Source organism: Octopus sinensis, linkage group LG3, assembly GCF_006345805.1.
Source record: "Octopus sinensis linkage group LG3, ASM634580v1, whole genome shotgun sequence".
NCBI lineage: Eukaryota > Metazoa > Mollusca > Cephalopoda > Octopoda > Octopodidae > Octopus > Octopus sinensis.
The window spans coordinates 160325965-160344796 of NC_042999.1; the positions used below are offsets into that span (position 1 = coordinate 160325965).

Genomic DNA, 18832 nt, shown 5'->3' on the forward strand with positions numbered 1-18832 from the left:
TGTTTGTGTTAAACAACTTAAATAGAATTCCATCATAATTCTTTTTCAGTGAAATTTAATTATGCAATGTATGTATGTATAATATATATATATATATATATATATATATATATATATATATATTGTGTAATATGAAGGAGAGATTTCCTCTTGTTTTGCTTTTGTCATTTATGTCTGTAGGACTAAGTGATATTTTATTCATATGACAAAATCTGTGTAAGAAATTTTCTTGTGCCTTTTAGGACTATGTCTTGACCTATTTCTTTACAACCCACAAGGGGCTAAACACAGAGGGGACAAACAAGGACAGACATAGGTATTAAGTCGATTACATCGACCCCAGTGCGTAACTGGTACTTAGTTTTATCGACCCCGAAAGGATGAAAGGCAAAGTCGACCTCGGCGGAATTTGAACTCACAACGTAACGGCAGACAAAATACCGCTAAGCATTTCGCCCGGCGTGCTAACGTTTCTGCCAGCTCGCCGCCTTAGCCAGCTCAACTATTCGAGATAACTATAAGGTAATTAGCGATCATATTTTTTGAAATGAAATATTTTGAAATACCCTTCTTCAGTTTAAATATTTGTATTGCTGCAAAGTTTTTAACGTAAATCACACGATCTCTTCCACTCAAGAGGTAACTGGATCTCCTAACTCTCCTCTCAAAACATTCAGTTTACACTATTTTCACGAAGTGTATAGAGAATAGATAAATGGAGAACATTTTAGTAGCACTTTCCTTGCTGAGAATATACAATATGTATGAATATGTTAATTGCGATAGTTCCGCGAGTAATTTCAAATTACCACTGTTCTAGGTCAGGACCTCTTTGCATAGGTCACATTTCACGCTGACGATAATTGTTAGAGTAGGATTAGTGTTTTTTTAGCATTTAAAATATATTTCTCCTGTTTTTTTTTTTTTTAAATAAATTTTCTAATTACTCATAAATGTCTAGAATTGCGTGAGGCACAATTTGATCGTGAATGAAATGAGTGCAATGACCTCTCTATGCTACTAACGGTTGAGTCGATTACATCCAGACTTCGTATCTAATTGCCATCTGTCTGGAGTCTCCATCGCCAAAACGTTAACCTCGCCAGTCCCGTTTCCTAAGTGAAATATGTATCATTGACTAGACTCGGGCTACTGCTATAAGCACTGTTTTGAATCACAAGTAACAAATATTTCGTTACACAAGTTAATCTCCGGGATCTTTTCGGTTTGAACGGCAGTTTTTTCTAGCGGTGTCATATGAAATTGTCACCCATAATTATGACCCTAGTATCGATCTATTGCATTTCAATCTGTTTTAGGGTTAGGGGTGGAGAGAAGGGTATCTTTTTTTATTCACAAATGTAAATAAACCCAATCTGTTTCTTAAACGGGGGACATATTCATACGGCACAGAATGTTTTTTACCTCAATAGACGTCAGTGATTGGTTGAAATTGAAGAAAAAAAACAATAAATATCTTACAAACTATAGAATTTTCTCAATAAGGCCAACAGAAAAAGATGTTTTATAAACACATTCTACCAGTATACGAAGTTTAACATTTTTTAGTTACCTAGAAATTATGTTAAAAACTGCCGTTCAAACCGAAAAGGTTTGGAAAAGACAGTTGAGAACCTACTTTAATGTACTTTTTTTTACTTAGCCATAGGTTCACATCTTTCATCTCTTCTTATTCGATAAAATAGATACTGCAGTCAATGTAATCAACATATTCTAGAAATCAGTGCCCCAGCATGACCGCAGCCCTATGACCGAACCTGCAAAAGAATGAAAAATACTTTAGCAGTCATTTGTTTACGACAAAAAGCTAATGATTCAATAGCTTCTAGGAAGGTGAAAATCATTACAGCTACTCTGATAATCTAAATAAAATAGCAGACAAACAATCAAGCAAACAAGCAATCACTCAATTGATCGTTTAATCGTATCAATTATTAGATCCTAGACAGTGTACGCAATGACTGTGATTTATGATGGAGAGGGTCAACGAAATTGTTCGCTCACTAAGGATGTTCAGAAGCTTATAATGGAGGAAGGTGTAACATCTTTATATATAAAAGTGAGGTTGTGTGCTGTCTATCTCCTACGATTTAGATTCCTAACTACTCCCACATTTTGCGGTGCAGTTTAACCAAAACCGGGTATCTCATAGTCGTGATTCATATCGAGCCCTTCTGGGTATTAGCGCGCGTCTACGATGAGTCTACGATTTTAAAAATAATTTACCATCAATTTTTCCCATTTTTAATGCATTTTTGGCATATATAAGGGAAGTAACTCTCTAAAAATTTATTATTAAATCTCAAAACGTAAAAAGCTACAGTAACACCCCCCCCCTTTGTGGTTAGCCATATTGAGATGGCTATTATACTTTACATCTCTAAAAATGCTTATATAGTTATTTCCCTTACAAACCCGAGCAACGCCGGGCGATACTGCTAGTATTGTATAAAACATGGAACTGTCAAAACACTGAAGATAGACATAGTTTAAGACGTCTCAAAGTCATTATTGTGTGGTTCCTGTTCGTGTGCTCTCATAAACTTTGGTTTCATCTGAAACCGTCGTTGCTGCACTACTAAGTGTGTTTACAACCGCAATACTAGTTTGCACCAAGTGTTGGATAGTGTACAAATAACCGTAGGAGGGTATGAACTGTGTATGATAGTAGAGAGAGAGAGAGCATTTATTTCCTTTAAAAACAACGTAACTAATGAGACGAAATGTAAAGGTCAATAAAACTAGTATAAAAAAATCGGATCTTTTCCTTTTCATGGACAGCTCGATTAATTACTTTTCTTTAACTAAACACTTTGAACCTTCGTATACTGGTAGAATGTACCACATTGAACATCTTTTACTCTTAGCGTTGTTGAGAAAAGTTTCTATTTACGAAGTTATTTCGTGTTAAAGTTGTCGTATTTCGGTAATTTCAACCAATCAATGACGTGTATTCAGCTGAATAAAAATACTGCTGTTCTCTGTCAACAACAACTTCCGGCGGTGTATATTTCGTTTGCCAATGTTATTTATGATATATTGCATTTCTACTGCTTTTAGTGTTTTTTTTTTTGTTGTTTTTCAGCTACTATTTTCGGAAAAACCTCCTCCCGTCCCCGCCCCCATTTCTCGCAAATTATTGTTTTTAAACAATTTTTTTTTGCCAAGAACCCAGCTTTTCGGATATGGAGATTCCGGAAAATTGCCAAACATCAGAATTTTGAAAGTGTTTGCCCTCCCTTAACGCTCCCCTTCCAATTTTTTTCATTCTCACTTTGTTCTGTAACCCTAACCCTAAAACCCCGAAGCTAAAACCAGTACAAACGCACGAACGATGTCATAACGGTGACAAACGAAATATACACCGCCGGAAGTTGTTGTTGACAAACAACAGCAGTAATTTTATTCAGCTGAATACACGTCATTGATTGGTTGAAATTACCGAAATACTACTACTTTAACGTGAAATAACTTCGTAAATATAAACTTTTCTCAACAACGCTAAGACTAAATGATGTTCAATATGGCACATTCTATCAGTATACGAAGTTTCAAAGTGTTTAGTTAAAGAAAATTAATTAATCGAGCTGCCCATGAAAATGAAAAAATCCAAAAATTCTTGTGTATTATGTAGAGTTAAGTGGGTAAGAGACAAATCACTTGATGTGAGACATTTGTCTAGACGAGACAGCTGCACTGAAACAGGAACAAACGAAGTAGTTATTGCTGATGCTTAGCCCCAAGTTAGTCATGATCAAGCAGACCCCTGAGCAAAGTCACTATAGATGTTGCATCCCCTCCTTTATGAAGACAATAGGGGAAAAGACATGATGTAGTTCTAGATATCACGTGATCACGTGACCGACCAGACCATCAGATGTTTTACACATCGCTGGTCACAATGCGCTTCGCATTGTTTTAGCCTTCGAATGACGCCACCCCGCTGGCTAAGCGAGCAGGCCAACAGAAGAGTGAGAGAAAGAGTGGCGAAAGAGTACAACAGGGATCACCACCCCCTGCCGGAGCATCGTGGAGCTTTTAGGTGTTTTCGCTCAATAAACACACACAACGCCCGGTCTGGGAATCGAAACCGCGATCCTACGACCGCGAGTCCGCTGCCCTAACCACTAGGCCATTGCGCCTCCACAGTTCTAGATATATGTGTCCTATTTAAGATGTTAGTGTGATTCGAGGGAAAATATGGATGTTATTTCTAGTACGCCTAATGACGGCGTAGAGGTTTTCTGGTTGGATTGCGAAACCGGTAGATTCATCTCTTACCTACACGATCATTTAAGTTTGAAACACGAGTCAACATAGACGCATGCTTTGATGGCAGTTTTTAAGTTTTATCTTAAAGACACGTCTAATTTTAAAAACTACGGTAGTGGGTGTGTGTGGGGCACACACAAGGGAAAATGAGCTTGAAAGCATCTCACCGAAAGTGTTCAATTTTTTTTTTTTCTATTTAAATTTTTTTTTTTTTTTCTGCCAGGTGTCACAAGATTGAAAATTTGCTTTTTGACTCGGCGGTCCAAACATTCCCCTGCCTACGCTGAAATATCAAATATGCTAGGGGTATGTGGTCTGTCACGTGTGTAATTCATCCCCCACTCATTCACAAAGCTTTATGTTTTATTACTCTGACTTCAATATAAGTCTATTCAGCAACGGAAGAAGACGCACACATATTCCTATCTATGAATTGTTCAAACGTATTGTTGGCCAATTTTATACCACATCCTATTCTTTTCTTGTCTAAACTTGATTCCCTGTGCTAAAATACAAATTTAAAAAAAAAACAATAAGCTTTGCTAAACTTGCTAAGAGCATAAATAGAGAATTATTGTCCATTATATGCTGCCATCTGGTGTGTGTGTGTGTGGGACGTTAACTGTGTCACTTGATCGCCTTCATTCAACAACTGTCAAATTTATTTCAAATAGGAAAGTACTAATTTCATCATAATAATGGTGTCTTACATTACTTCATGTTTTACATATTTTAGGCAAGGGAATAGGCGACTACATCAAAGTCTCTGAAACTCAGAATGAAGAGGTACATGATCTTTTCGGTTTGAACGGCAGTTTTTTCTAGCGGTGTCATATGAAATTGTCACCTATAATTATGACCCTAGTATCGATCTATTGCATTTCAATCTGTTTTAGGGTTAAGGTTAGGGGTGGGGGGAAGGGTATCTTTTTTTCTTCACAAATGTAAATAAACCCAATCTGTTTCTTAAACGAGGGACATATTCATACGGCACAGAATGTTTTTTAACTCAATAGACGTCATTGATTGGTTGAACTTGCAGAAATTGAAGAAAAAAAAACAACAAATATCTTACAAATTAAGAATTTTCTCAATAAAGCCAAGAGGAAAAGATGTTTTATAAACACATTCTACCAGTATACGAAGTTTAAAATTTTTTAGTTACGTGGAAATTATTTTAAAAAACTGCCGTTCAAACCGAAAGGATCCGAGGTACATATAAATAATCGCGGAAAATTCAGTGCTATGCTCAGCTAATTCTATACCTTATATATTTAATACACACGCGCACGCACGCACGCACGCCGGTTTTAAGCCAATTAGACAGATATGTTCAAATTGGGCCCTATGCCAAAAGAGTGCCCAGTGAATACGTTCGAGCGGAGATCGCTATGATGAATGTTTAGTACATCATTGTGGATAATGGTGGAGCCTCAAGACCTCAATGCTTTTTGGATGGGACTGGCATACACCCGTGGACATATTTACAAAGTCAGAAAACAGCACAGCTCCTATGACTTCAGGAAACATTTTTTCACGCTGAGAGTTGCTGAAGCATGGAACAAACTGCCGGCATCAGTTGTTAGTTGTCGGAGCACTGCATCCTTCAAAACTTCCATGCTTTCTGAGATTCGCCAACACAACACCTGATTTTCTCCCCTCCATACACACACAAGCATGTATCTGACTCATGCATTGTTCGCTTTCCAGACATTTGTACATTACTGCATATACTCTGACAAGTTGTGGTGCACCTGAGCACTGTATACAATAATTTCATTATTATTATTATTATACTACACGAAACATAAAACAACAATCTTCAGCTTTTGTAGAGGGCACCACTGACAATTCTCTAGTTTACCCCTGCCTTCCTATTGCCGGTCCTGCACAAACACAGTGAACTATCGTTGGATTGTACTAATAATTAGGGTGGACATCTATTCCAATTAAATGTCCGAGTTAACCGATGAAGTAGGGTTAATATTGTGGGTATTTATGATATTCAGGATATAAACACTCCATATTGAACGTAATAAACATTAATAAAGTTACAAAAAATGTGGAGGCGCAATGGCCCAGTGGTTAGGACAGTGGACTCGCGGTCGGAGGATCGCAGTTTCGATTCCCAGACCGGGCTTTGTGTGTGTTTATTGAGCGAAAACACCTAAAAGCTCCACGAAGCTCCGGCAGGAGGAGGCGGCGACCCCTGTTGTACTCTTTCGCCACAACTTTCTCTCACTCTTTCTTCCTGTTTCTTGAGTAACGCTGCGATGGACTGGCGTCCCGTCCAGCTGGGGGCAACACATACTCCACAGAAACCGGGCTAGGCTTGAAAAGGGCAAAAAATACTTTAAACATCATGTAATTACACAAAATGCGTAAATAACTATTTTATAAAATTATAGCAAGTAAAAATCAAAAATTTAATACCGGAGAGTTAATTTTATTCACCTCCGGTAGGAGACAGAAGCTCGATATATTAGAGGGGACACAGGTAATACTTTGTCGCTATGAGTAGAATGAAAGCGACGAACTGGCATATTTGTTAAAGCGTTGGGAAATTGCTTTGTAGAATTTGTTCCTTGTTTATGCGTTCTGAGTTCAAATCTCGCCGAAGTCACTTCAACTTTCATTCTTTTGAAGTCAATAGAAAAAAGTACCCGCATAATACTGGGATTGTCTAGTCTCACCGCCCTTAAAAATTGCTGGCCTTGTGCCTAAATTCGAGCTATGATGACCCTCGTGGAGTTATCCACTCGAAGACATCTGAAATGTTTGAGGAGAAACTATGTCAAAAGCAAGTCGGTCATTAGTATCATCAGTAGGCTTAACAAACTGCAGCAAGGGTGGGAAGAATTGGTTTGAAGAATGAAGCGAGGTTCAGTTCTTGAACTTGCTGTTTGATACTGCTCCTAGATAATGAGTTCCTTTAAAGCAAGTCAATGTACGAAATTACATCATTAAATGTTTCTTGTACAACAGAGAGTTTTTGGGCAATGGTGGCTCGTCGCCTTCACCGGCCTTACTATCGCTGCTATTACTTCTGTTTACTCTCACTATCTAGTATGCCTCTCTGTGTCTTCTAGCCAGATTCAGACAATGTCTTTTGTGCTACCTGTTTCACCTGTTTAGATGGTTTCCAAGCATTACTTGGAGTGGTAAACTTCTATAGCTTTCATAAATCATCAAACATTGAGTTTGTAGTTCTTGGCCTTCTCGTGAGTGCTTTTCTTCGTTGTCTTTTCTAAAAGCGTTCTCTTCTATCACCACGAAAACTTAAATATTTTCGTTGGTATAATTTCTTGCAAACTACAATTATACCTTGATACATTGGGTAGGATCGTAGATAATACAAGGTGGTAAAAACATATACCTTATTTTATCGTCAAAACCGACAAGTTGGTGTTTAGCTGGGTGAGTATGTGCATTGTTTAAAATTTATAGTACCTTCACCTCATGCGTAGAAAGTTTTAGAACAGCTTGCTATTTATACTCTGCATGAATGAAATGTCAGAAAAACTACACGTGCTGACTACAATTTCTTAGAATAGTAATAGTACGCTGGTAGCTGGTGCTGTCTTTCAAAATTCATGTGGGCGCACCTGACTTTCCACCATCACAAACTTTCAATACTGACTACGTTCGCACAACACTGCGTCGAAAAAAGCTCCGTAATTAATTTACGATCATTCTTAAAATAGGAAATTAAGAGCCCTTTACAATTAATCACATCATTTAACAACTTGAATAGTTTGACTTCCTCTGTTGGGACACAGCTAACTTCGCCTATTTTTATTATGTATTTTATGACCCATTCCATTCCAGTTAACCCTAACCCCTAGTAATAAGCCATCACAAGTTGCAAAATTCTTGATGCATGTGTGCCTAAATAGCCCAGGGAGTAGCACTTTTCATTTCTCCATCACTGACGTTGCTATCACGGGATCGTTGGTGGAAAATCCGCTTTGTCATTGACACATTAAGATTCGAATCTATTTCAATAAAAATTTTTGCACCGCACATTTCATAAATATTAGCAATTATCTCTTCATCACATTCTACTGTCTTAAAAAAAGGAAAAAAAAACAAAAAAAAACATTGCACAACGTATTCCAGGATATGAAAAGCAGGATGGTCACGACTTTGATCCCAGATTTACCGTAAATCCCCGAGTATGATCCGCATTATTCCCCCCAAATTTAAAGGTCAAAATCCCTAGTGCGTACTATATACGAGGTTAAAATGATATTTTCTAAGCAATGTCCGACTCTCTATTTGCTGTCCGGCAATGTTTATTCAGACGCATTTTGTGATGTCGGGCGCGAAAATACCTTAAGCTAAGCCTGAAAGCAATGAAGTCATAAAAGAATAATCCATAACTTGCAATAAGCAACATTTATTAAACATTATTACTGTTATTTATTTATTTTCTGCAAACAAAATGTACAAAAATGCTACACGTTTGCCTTATATGTACAATAATAATAAAGAACGTTACCGTATACATTTTTACAAACCAAGGACGTTATACAGCCCTCCTTGACTCAAGTTAGAGAAGGGGTGCGTATTATACACAAGGTTTAGGTTTTTCAGAGGAACAGCCCCCTAAAAATCCCCTGCGTATTATACTCAAGGGCGGACGACACTCGAGGATTTACGGTATTCAATCAGGACTGAAGTTGAGCCAAACAGCTTTAACAACCTACTCCAATTTGTGCTTAACGTTCCCATATTCTTTTCGTTTCCTATGGTGCGTACGCTTCCTATTTCAACTGACTGTTTTTGACAACTTTAAATAGTTGTACACTTGCCCTATATTATTAGATTTTGCTTAAACACCACTGCAGCAAAAGTTTTATTTGCCTCAGATTTCAGTTTCATATAACATCGTGCATTATACAATATCTTAATGCCTGGTAGTTTTGGTGCTTGACTTTTTATTGTCCCAAAAAGCAAATTTGGGTTATTTATATTTCTTTCCATCATTATTTTCTACATCGATTTAATGATGTTGTTGTTCACACATGCACAAACTTATACAAATAAACATGCATACACATTTATCACATACGTACTCGCGTACACGCATGCTCACACTCACGTATGTGTGTATATACATATGTATGCATGCATGTATGTATGTTTGTATGTATGTATATATATATATATATATATATATATATATATATATATAGAGAGAGAGAGAGAGAGAGAGAGAGAGAGAGAGACGAGTGTGCATGTATGTTTGAATATATGTATGCATGCATACATGCATACATACATACATACATACATACATACATACATACATACATACATACATATATACATATATATATATATATATATATATATATATATATATATATATATATATATAATATATATATATATACAGGATTGACCAAAATGATGTAGACTCTTCTGATGTGAATACTATAAGTTTCGAAAATCAATTAAGATTGTTTATAGGCGCAGGAGTGGCTGTGTGGTAAGTAGCTTGCTTACCAACCACATGGTTCCGGGTTCAGTCCCACTGCGTGGCACCTTGGGTAAGTGTCTTCTACTAAAGCCTCGGGCCAACCAGAGCCTTCTGAGTGGATTTGGTAGACGGAAGCTGAAAGAAGCCCGTCGTATATATATATATATATATATTATATATATATATGTTAGCGTGTCCCCCCAACATCGTTTGACAACCGATGCTGGTGTGTTTACATCCCCGTAATTTAGTGGTTCGGCAATAGAGACTGATAGAATAAGTCCTGGGTCGATTTGCTCGACTAAAGGCGGTGCTTCAGCATGGCCACAGCCAAATGACTGAAACAAGTAAAAGAAACATACATACATACATACATACATACATACATACATACATACATACATACACATATATATATATATATATATATATATGTTGTTATATTCTAAATAAGCCCCTGGCTTTACAGACCAGAGGTAAAAAATACCTGTCGTAGAATGTATTCCTTTATTCGAGGGAGTGAGACTTCTCTCCAAGTTCAGTTGCCTTCATGTTTTCCATTTACATACATTACCAAGAAACAATATTATTAAGGTAAACTTTGCTGCGCTGCGTTAGCAATATGTATTGTTCAGTTTTTATTTCCCCTTGTTACATTGAGCTTTGCTCTTGTGGCAGCTAGTGACCATCTCCTGTTTTTGGATTCATGCAAATAATCTTGAACTTTACATCTTAGGAGGTAAATGACGAAACTGCATGATAGACTTCTGTTGTTTGATTTATGTCTTCTGTGATCAGTATTTTCATAATTTTGCGCAGCCTTCTTGGTGAAATTATGTGTTTCAGTTTAATTTACCAATCTTTCACTCTGAAGATCCGAAGTGTACTTTATTCATGCCACCGAGTTAAATTCATGTAAGGTTATTTTTAGGCTGAATTTATTTCATGACTGTCAATAAAATTTAGTAAGAATGATGTTACCGGAGTGTGTCGATTGGTCGATGAAAATTAAAGGATATTTTTTTTTTTTATTATTCAGAATCTTTGTAGATATTCTAAAAGAAAATCACAAAGAATTTCGTCATGACTTAGTTCATAAATCCGTGCTAAGTTTGACTCAGAGGCTTAATGGATCAAACAAATTATTTCTCGATACAAATGACTCACGTGATTATTATGTGATTTTAAGAACATATGCGAGCAAAAATAAGCCCAGGCAAAGCAGCTGTTGATGAAAATCGAAAGTTTTTCTCAGACGATAAAATAAATAATAAAGAAATGACGAATCCAGGCAATCGTAAGAATATAAATAAACCAAATATTTCAGTTCAAAAAGGCTACAGCTTGTACATGTTAACAGACACAAGAAGGTAGGAGAGGCGTGGCTGGTTTGCCATAAAATTAAACGATTATTTTGTTGACATTAATAATTGTTTTATATAAATTAGAGCCAACTCTCAAATTATCTGGATATCAGAGTGTAAATAGTTCGCAGTTGTTGTTGTTGCTGTTGTGATGGTGGTCGTGGTGGTGGTGGGTGATGGTATGTGGTGGTGGATGTTGTTGTTGTCCTTTTGCTCCAGATCAATCCTCATTGAGCAAACCTGTGAAGAAAAGCATTCCATCCTTGACTATCCCACCTCTTTTGGTATATCTCGAACGACATTATGCCGAGCCTTCTGCCTGGTATAAAGTTGATTAGAAGGACTTCAAATGTTATTTCCAGTAGATCGACCTACAACACAGAAACGTCTTTGGCTTACACAATACAATATCAGGCACAGCAACAACTAATACCTGTAAGAAACAAATGCTCCATACAACTGAAGTAAAGCCAACTTCAAATCTTCTCATCAGTATTCACTGGTTCCTTACATTTATTACTGAAAACAAGCTTCAAGACAAGATTTTCAGATCTTGTCTTTCTTTTTTATCTTTTACTTGTTTCAGTCATTAGGTTGCGGCCATGCTGGAGTATCGCCTCGAAGAATTTTTAGTCGAATGAATCGAATCGACCCCAGTACTTTTTTTTAATTCAAAGCCTGGAACATATTCTATCGGTCTCCTTTGCCGAACCCTAAGTGACAGGAATGTAAACACACGAAGACCGGTTGTCAAGCGGTGGTGGGGACAAAGACAGGCTTAAAACACACGCGCACACACACACACATACATACATACATACATACATACATACATACATACATACATACATACATACATACATACATATAATATATATATATATATATAGGTGCAGAAGTGGCTGTGTGGTAAGAAGTTTGCTACCCAGCCACATGGTTCTGGGTTCAATCCCACTGCGTGGCATCTTGGGCAAGTGTCTTCTACTATAGCCTCGGGCCGACACACAGGTGGATTTGGTTGACGGAAACTGAAAAGAAGCTCGTCGTATATATATATGTGTGTGTGTGTGTATGCGCGTGTGTGTGTCTGTGTGTGTCTGTGTGTATTTATGTGCGTTTTTGTGTCTGTGTTCGTCCCCCCAACATCACTTGACAACCGACATTGGTGTGTTTGTCCCCGTAACTTAGCGGCTCGGCAAAAGAGATCGATAGAATAAATACCGGGATTACAAAGAATGTGTCCTGGGGTCGATTTCCTCGACTGAAAAAGACGGTGTTCCAGCATGGCCGCAGTCAAATGAGTGAAACAAGTAAAAGAGTAAAAGAATAAAATATATATATATATATGTATAAATAAATGAAAGAATGGAGTCGAACGAAGATGTTAACAAAATTCCTTTACTCTCGACACATGTTTCGAAGACAGCATGTTTTCATTCCAAAGGAATAAAGGGTGCATTATGCAATCTTCTCATCAGGAAAGAAAGGGAGCCTCTCTCGACAAGAAGACAAACAAAATTTTCGATGATTGCCTACAATCGCTTCAACCGTGTTTCTGACGTGAATTTGCTACCCAGGTTTCGGTTAAACGAATTTTCCATGCTGACGATAAACATAGGATAATTCATTCACCTACTTAAATATATATATATATATACGATGGACTTTTACCAAATCCACTCACAAGGCGCACACAAACGAACGAATGACTAATAGTTCTTACAACTAATACCTATTTCTTTATTACCCACAAGGGGCTAAACACAGAGGGAACGAACAAGGACAGACATAGGTATTAAGTCGATTACATCGACCCCAGTGCGTAACTGGTACATTATTTATCGACCCCGAAAGGATGAAAGGCAAAGTCGACCTCGGCGGAATTTGAACTCAGAACGCAGCGGCGGACGAAATACTGCAAAACATTTCGCCCGGCGTGCTAACGATTCTGCCAGCTCGCCGCCTTACAACTAATACAGTCATATCCAAGGTTTAGTTACACTGTGAAGTATTTATCTAGGTACCAAAGTCAGTGACCTTCAACAAGCTTCTTAATTTTTTTTTTCTTCAGTGTTTCAAAATATTAAAATTCCAATTGTCATTTATTTTCTCCGAAATCAATAAAATTTCTATCTTAGTTTATAGAAGACAAAATGGCTGAAATCGCACTGATTGTATCAAGAAAAATAAAGACTTCGTGGTTAGTAAAGAAAAAGGCTCGTTGTTATATTAAAGCTTCCCTCCTATCTAGAGACTAGGCGAAGAGCAATATGGAACTTGAAAGGACTCGAACTTAACTAACTGGCACTCCGTCGGTTGCGACGACGAGGGTTCCAGTTGATCCGATCAACAGAACAGCCTGCTCGCGAAATTAACGTGCAAGTGGATGGGTACTCCACAGACACTCGTACCCTTAATGTAGTTCTCGGGGAGATGCAACGTGACACAGAATGTGACGAGGTTGGCCCTCTGAGATATTGATACTACTCATTTCTCATTTTTGCCAGTTGAGTGGACTGGAGCAACGTGAAATAAAGCGTCTTGCTCAAGGATACAACGCGACGCCAGGAATCGAACTCACTACTGTGAGCCGAACACCCGAGCAACTAAGCCACGCGCATTCACCACAGCACTTAGTTCACGCAATGGTTTTATATTTGAATGAATGTTCACATCGGAATTCTATGGAGATATTGATATCTAACGTTGATACCATTATAACATTAAGGCGGCGAGCTGGCTGAAACGTTAGCACGCCGGGCGAAAGGCATAGCCGTATTTCGTCTGCAGTTACGTTCTGAGTTCAAATTCCGCCGAGGTCGACTTTGCCTTTCATCCTTTCGGGGTCGATAAATTAAGTACCAGTTACGCACTGGGGTCGATGTAATCGACTTAATACCTATGTCTGTCCGTGTTTGTCCCCTCTGTGTTTGGCCCCTTGTGGGTAGTAAAGAAATAGGTATCTAACATTGATGCAGAGGCACAAATTCGTTGGAGGATGGGCCTGGTCGAATAAATCAAGCAAGTAGTTAACAGGTCCTAAAACTGATCGACTCCATAGTGATGAAACGTGAAGTATATCTTCTTTCTATCTTTATCTTTTACTTGTTTCAGTCATTTGACTGCGGCCATGCTGGAGCACCGCCTTTAGTCGAGCAAATCGACCCCGGGACTTATTCTTTGTAAGCCCAGTACTTATTCTATCGGTCTCTTTTGCCGAACCGCTAAGTGACGGGGACGTAAACACACCAGCATCGGTTGTCAAGCAATGCTAGGGGGACAAACACACAAACACACACACATATATATATACATACATATATACGACAGGCTTCTTTCAGTTTCCGTCTACCAAATCCACTCACAAGGCATTGGTCGGCCCGGGGCTATAGCAGAAGACACTTGCCCAAGATGCCACGCAGTGGGACTGAACCCGGAGCCATAGAAAGATTTTAGAACTTAGGAGGCAGAGGGCTTCTATGATGTTCTACTATTTCTGTCATTCCATCGCCTTTAAACACTATAATGAGATTAAAAGAGAAACCAAAATCGGCAGATACGTGGCAATGGAATACACACACACACACAAACGCACACACAGAGATATTGAAAAAGAGATAGGTAGATAGATGCAAATGTGCACGTATCAGTGGGAGAGAGAGAGAGAGAGAGAGGAGGGAAAGGCGGAAAGAGAGGGAGACAGACAGTAGTGGGGGGGGGAAAGTTACGTAGTAAATCTCATTCTTCCTGAAACTCTCACCAATGCCCCATTGAACATCCGCACTGCTGGTGGTTATCAAACACAACGATCGTCTCCTCTCTTGAAGTTCTCACGCTCAGAATTGAGGACAGCTGTTTTGAGGTCTTTTAGAAAAGGGAGAAAACTATGAAAACATTAAGCTTACACACACACACACACACACACACACACACACACACAGAGTCACACACACACACTTAGAAACACACGCTCATTCTTACACACAGTCGCGCACACACACACGAGTTTTCCTCACCTATTTACATATTTTACGTGCAGAGAGTTTAAATTATCCATGCACACTTTCTTTGTTTATATTCACAGAAATTCTATTGCCCCAACCGTACTGATACGCTTTCTAATGGGCTTTCTATACTTTACACACACACACGCGCGCGCGCGCGCGAAAGCTGATGCGCGCTCATATGCTCACACACTGAAAACGGCCATGAATAAATATAAACGATTTCATACCCACGCGACGACCAACCCACGCAGGCGCATTAGCAATGATGCTGCCCGCCTACACATTCACTGCCATACATATACAGATGAATATATATACAAACACATGAATGTGCAAATGAGTGTGTGTGTGTGTGTGTGTGTGTGTGTGTGTGTGTGTGTGTGTGTGTGTGTGTATGTGTGTGTGTGTGTTTGTGTGTTCTTTTATTCTTTTACTTGTTTCAGCCATTTGACTGCTGCCACTCTGGAGCAAGGCCTTGAAGGGTTTTGTTCGAAGAAATCGACCTCAGGACTTATTATTTGTTTTAAAAGCCTAGTACTTATTCTGTCGGCCTCTGTGGCCGAACCGCTAGGTTACGGGGACGTAAATACGCCAACACCGGTTGTCAAACGGTGATGTGGTGGGTGGCACACACAGACACAAAAGCATACACACATTGATATATTAATACACACACGCACGCACACACACACATGCATATATATGTATACATATATATATATATATATATATACGACGGGCTTCTTTCAGTTTCCTTCTACCAAATCCACTCGCAAGACTTAAGTCGGCCCGAGGCTATAGTAGAAAATACTTGCCCAATGTGTCACGCAGTGGGACTGAACCCGGAACTATGTGGTTGGGATGTAAACTTCTTACTACATAGCTACGCCTGCGCCTATTTGAAAAATATGGAACGCTTCTCGAATGTGTATGTCATTCTTGCGCAGGGCCATGTTAACCTTCTCTGTATCGTTCCAATTTTAGTACAGGTACAGCCGAAGCATGTATGCATAATATATATATATATATATATATATATATATATATATTTGAAATGTACAGAAAAACAAATGAGGAAGACACACACACACACACACACACACACATATATATACATATATATATATATATATATATATATATATATATCACGTAATCACGTGACCGACCAGGTCATCAAATGTTGGTACACATCGCTGGTCACAATGCGCTTCGCATTGTTTTAGCCTTCAATGACGCCACCCCCCGCTGGCTAAGCGAGCAGGCCAACAGAAGAAAGAGAGAAGGTTGTGGTGAAAGAGTACAGCAGGGAGCCTTGTGGAACTTTTAGGTGTTTTCGCTGAATAAACACTCACAACGCTCCGTCTGGGAATCGAAACCGCGATCCTACGACCGCGGGTCCGCTGCCCTAACCACTGGGCCATTGCGCCTCCATATATATATATATATATATATATATATATATATATACATGTATGTATGTGTGTGTGTATGGGCATGTATATACACACACATATATATATATATGTATATACATATGCATACATATGTGTGTGTGTGTGTGTGAGGTGGAGTATATGTATGAGCGTTTGTGTGTGTGCGTACGTGCTTTCATGCGTGTGTGCACGAAAGAGGTTAAACTGGCAGTATCGTTAGAGCAATGGATACAATAAATGTCTTACGTTATTAGGTTCCAATCCAGCCGAAGTCAACTTTGCCCTTTAACCTTCCGACGTCGTTAAATAAATTACTAGTACAAGCGTTAACCTGTCTGTCTGTCTGTCTCTGCCTCTCTCTCTCTCTCTCTCTCTCACTCTCTCTCTCATGTACTGATATTTTTTTTTATTTCCCTGTCCCGTGATAGTGTCGTCTGCTCATTTTGTTTGTTGATGTGATAGCATGCCATCAACTTTGTCACCCACCCCTATTCTTATTATTTTCTTTTCTCTTTATACGCTTCTTTAGCTATTACTTAATCACCACCTCTCGTTTTCTGAATACGCACACACACACACACACACAAGCACACACATATACTTATATACATACACACTGGCATGCACTTGTACAACGAATGTTCATCTCTTTCCAATATGTATTTGTTTCTTTACTACCCCACAAGGGGCTAAACACAGAGAGGACAAACAAGGACAGACAAATGGATTAAGTCGATTATATCGACTCCAGTGCGTAACTGGTACTTAATTTATCGACCCCGAAAGGATGAAAGGCAAAGTCGACCTCGGCGGAATTTGAACTCAGACCGTAAGGGCAGACGAAATACGGCTACGCATTTCGCCCGGCGTGCTAACGTTTCTGCCAGCTCGCCGCCCTCCAATATATATTGTTCTTTTAACACAGCTTGTCTATAACAGACGTTATATCAAAGCGAGTACCGAAGTAACTGGATGTTCAAAGTGCATGTACATTAAGTATGATACATATATGACTATTTTAATTTGATACTGTCTTTATTTTATACCGAATTTATATTAAGATGGGCTGTTATTCACAACACCAGAGAATATTTTATTGACAATTTTCCAATATCTGAGGCGATGAATTCTCGTCCAAGCATCGTGGCTGCGAAAACGCGCTAATGAAAAGGCCTAAAAAGAGCGAAATGCACTTGGCTTTCTCGCTGGCCGCTGTGGGACGAATTTTCCTCTCCCTCCAGTATTTATTGTGATTTTATCACAACACGTCCATAAGAGATGTTATTTCAGGACATGTAACTGGCCTACCAACAGCGTATACACTTTGAGTGTAGTACACACACACATTGACACACAAGCGTGCGCACACACAGACACACATATGTGTATGTACATTTAAGTGTGTGTGTGAGGGGATTTGTTAATTATGTTACATAGATAGGTATACATATAGGCGTACATACATATATATATATATATATATATATATACACACCTACATATATACACATATACTTACACACACACCCATACATATATCTAAATACATACTAACACACATGTATGTATGCATGCATACATACATACGCACGTATATGCATGTATACATTCATACATACAAACATAATACATACATACATACATACATACATATATACATACATACATGCATGCATGCATGCGTGTATGCATGGATGAATGCATGCATACATAATACATATTAAGTGAAGCACCCACAGAGCTTCTCCACTGCCTGATGAAAATGTATTTAGAGACGGAATATGGCAGTATCCTTAGCACCTGTTAACCATGAGTATTAGTATAATCAGAGGTGAATTAACAGAGCGTCACCCACAGTAAACAAAGAGTAGACACAACCATCTGGCACTACGGGTGCTTTGAATGTAGCCCATTCAGGTACGAGCATTTCAGCCAGGTCAACAGTTTAAGGAAACTGTTCTTCTTCCATCCCTCGTGGCTCGGAACCCGACTGTAGGGTCTGTAGCAGATTCGAAACCCAGTCACTAGTAGCCGTGTAGACATAACGGCTTAGCCACAGTCGTTGCAAGTGATCGGCCGATTAAGTGACTAATCAGCGTCAAGCCGTCGCATCATTCGACTTTCTAGATTCTGTAGATTTTTAGTCCACTCTAAATGCTTTGTAACGTTTGTTTTTGAAAGTAGTGGTTTTCTGATTGCAACCCTCTCGTGAAATCCGGCTTTTGTGCAGCTCCCGGCAAACAGTTT

The 18832-nt window shown here is 38.7% G+C and overlaps 1 long non-coding RNA gene and 1 other non-coding gene across 2 annotated transcripts; one reads left to right on the forward strand and one right to left on the reverse strand.

The window, feature by feature from the left end:
- The first annotated feature begins 56 nt into the window (after positions 1-56).
- Positions 57-8576, forward strand: LOC118762646. The gene is made up of 3 exons (XR_004998411.1): positions 57-68; positions 3994-4004; positions 8450-8576. It is a non-coding gene; the product is annotated as an uncharacterized LOC118762646 (long non-coding RNA).
- Positions 8577-16051: 7475 nt separating this feature from the next.
- LOC115210030 lies at positions 16052-16157 on the reverse strand. The gene has a single exon (XR_003881391.1). It is a non-coding gene; the product is annotated as a U6 spliceosomal RNA (small nuclear RNA).
- Between the last annotated feature and the right edge of the window lie 2675 nt (positions 16158-18832).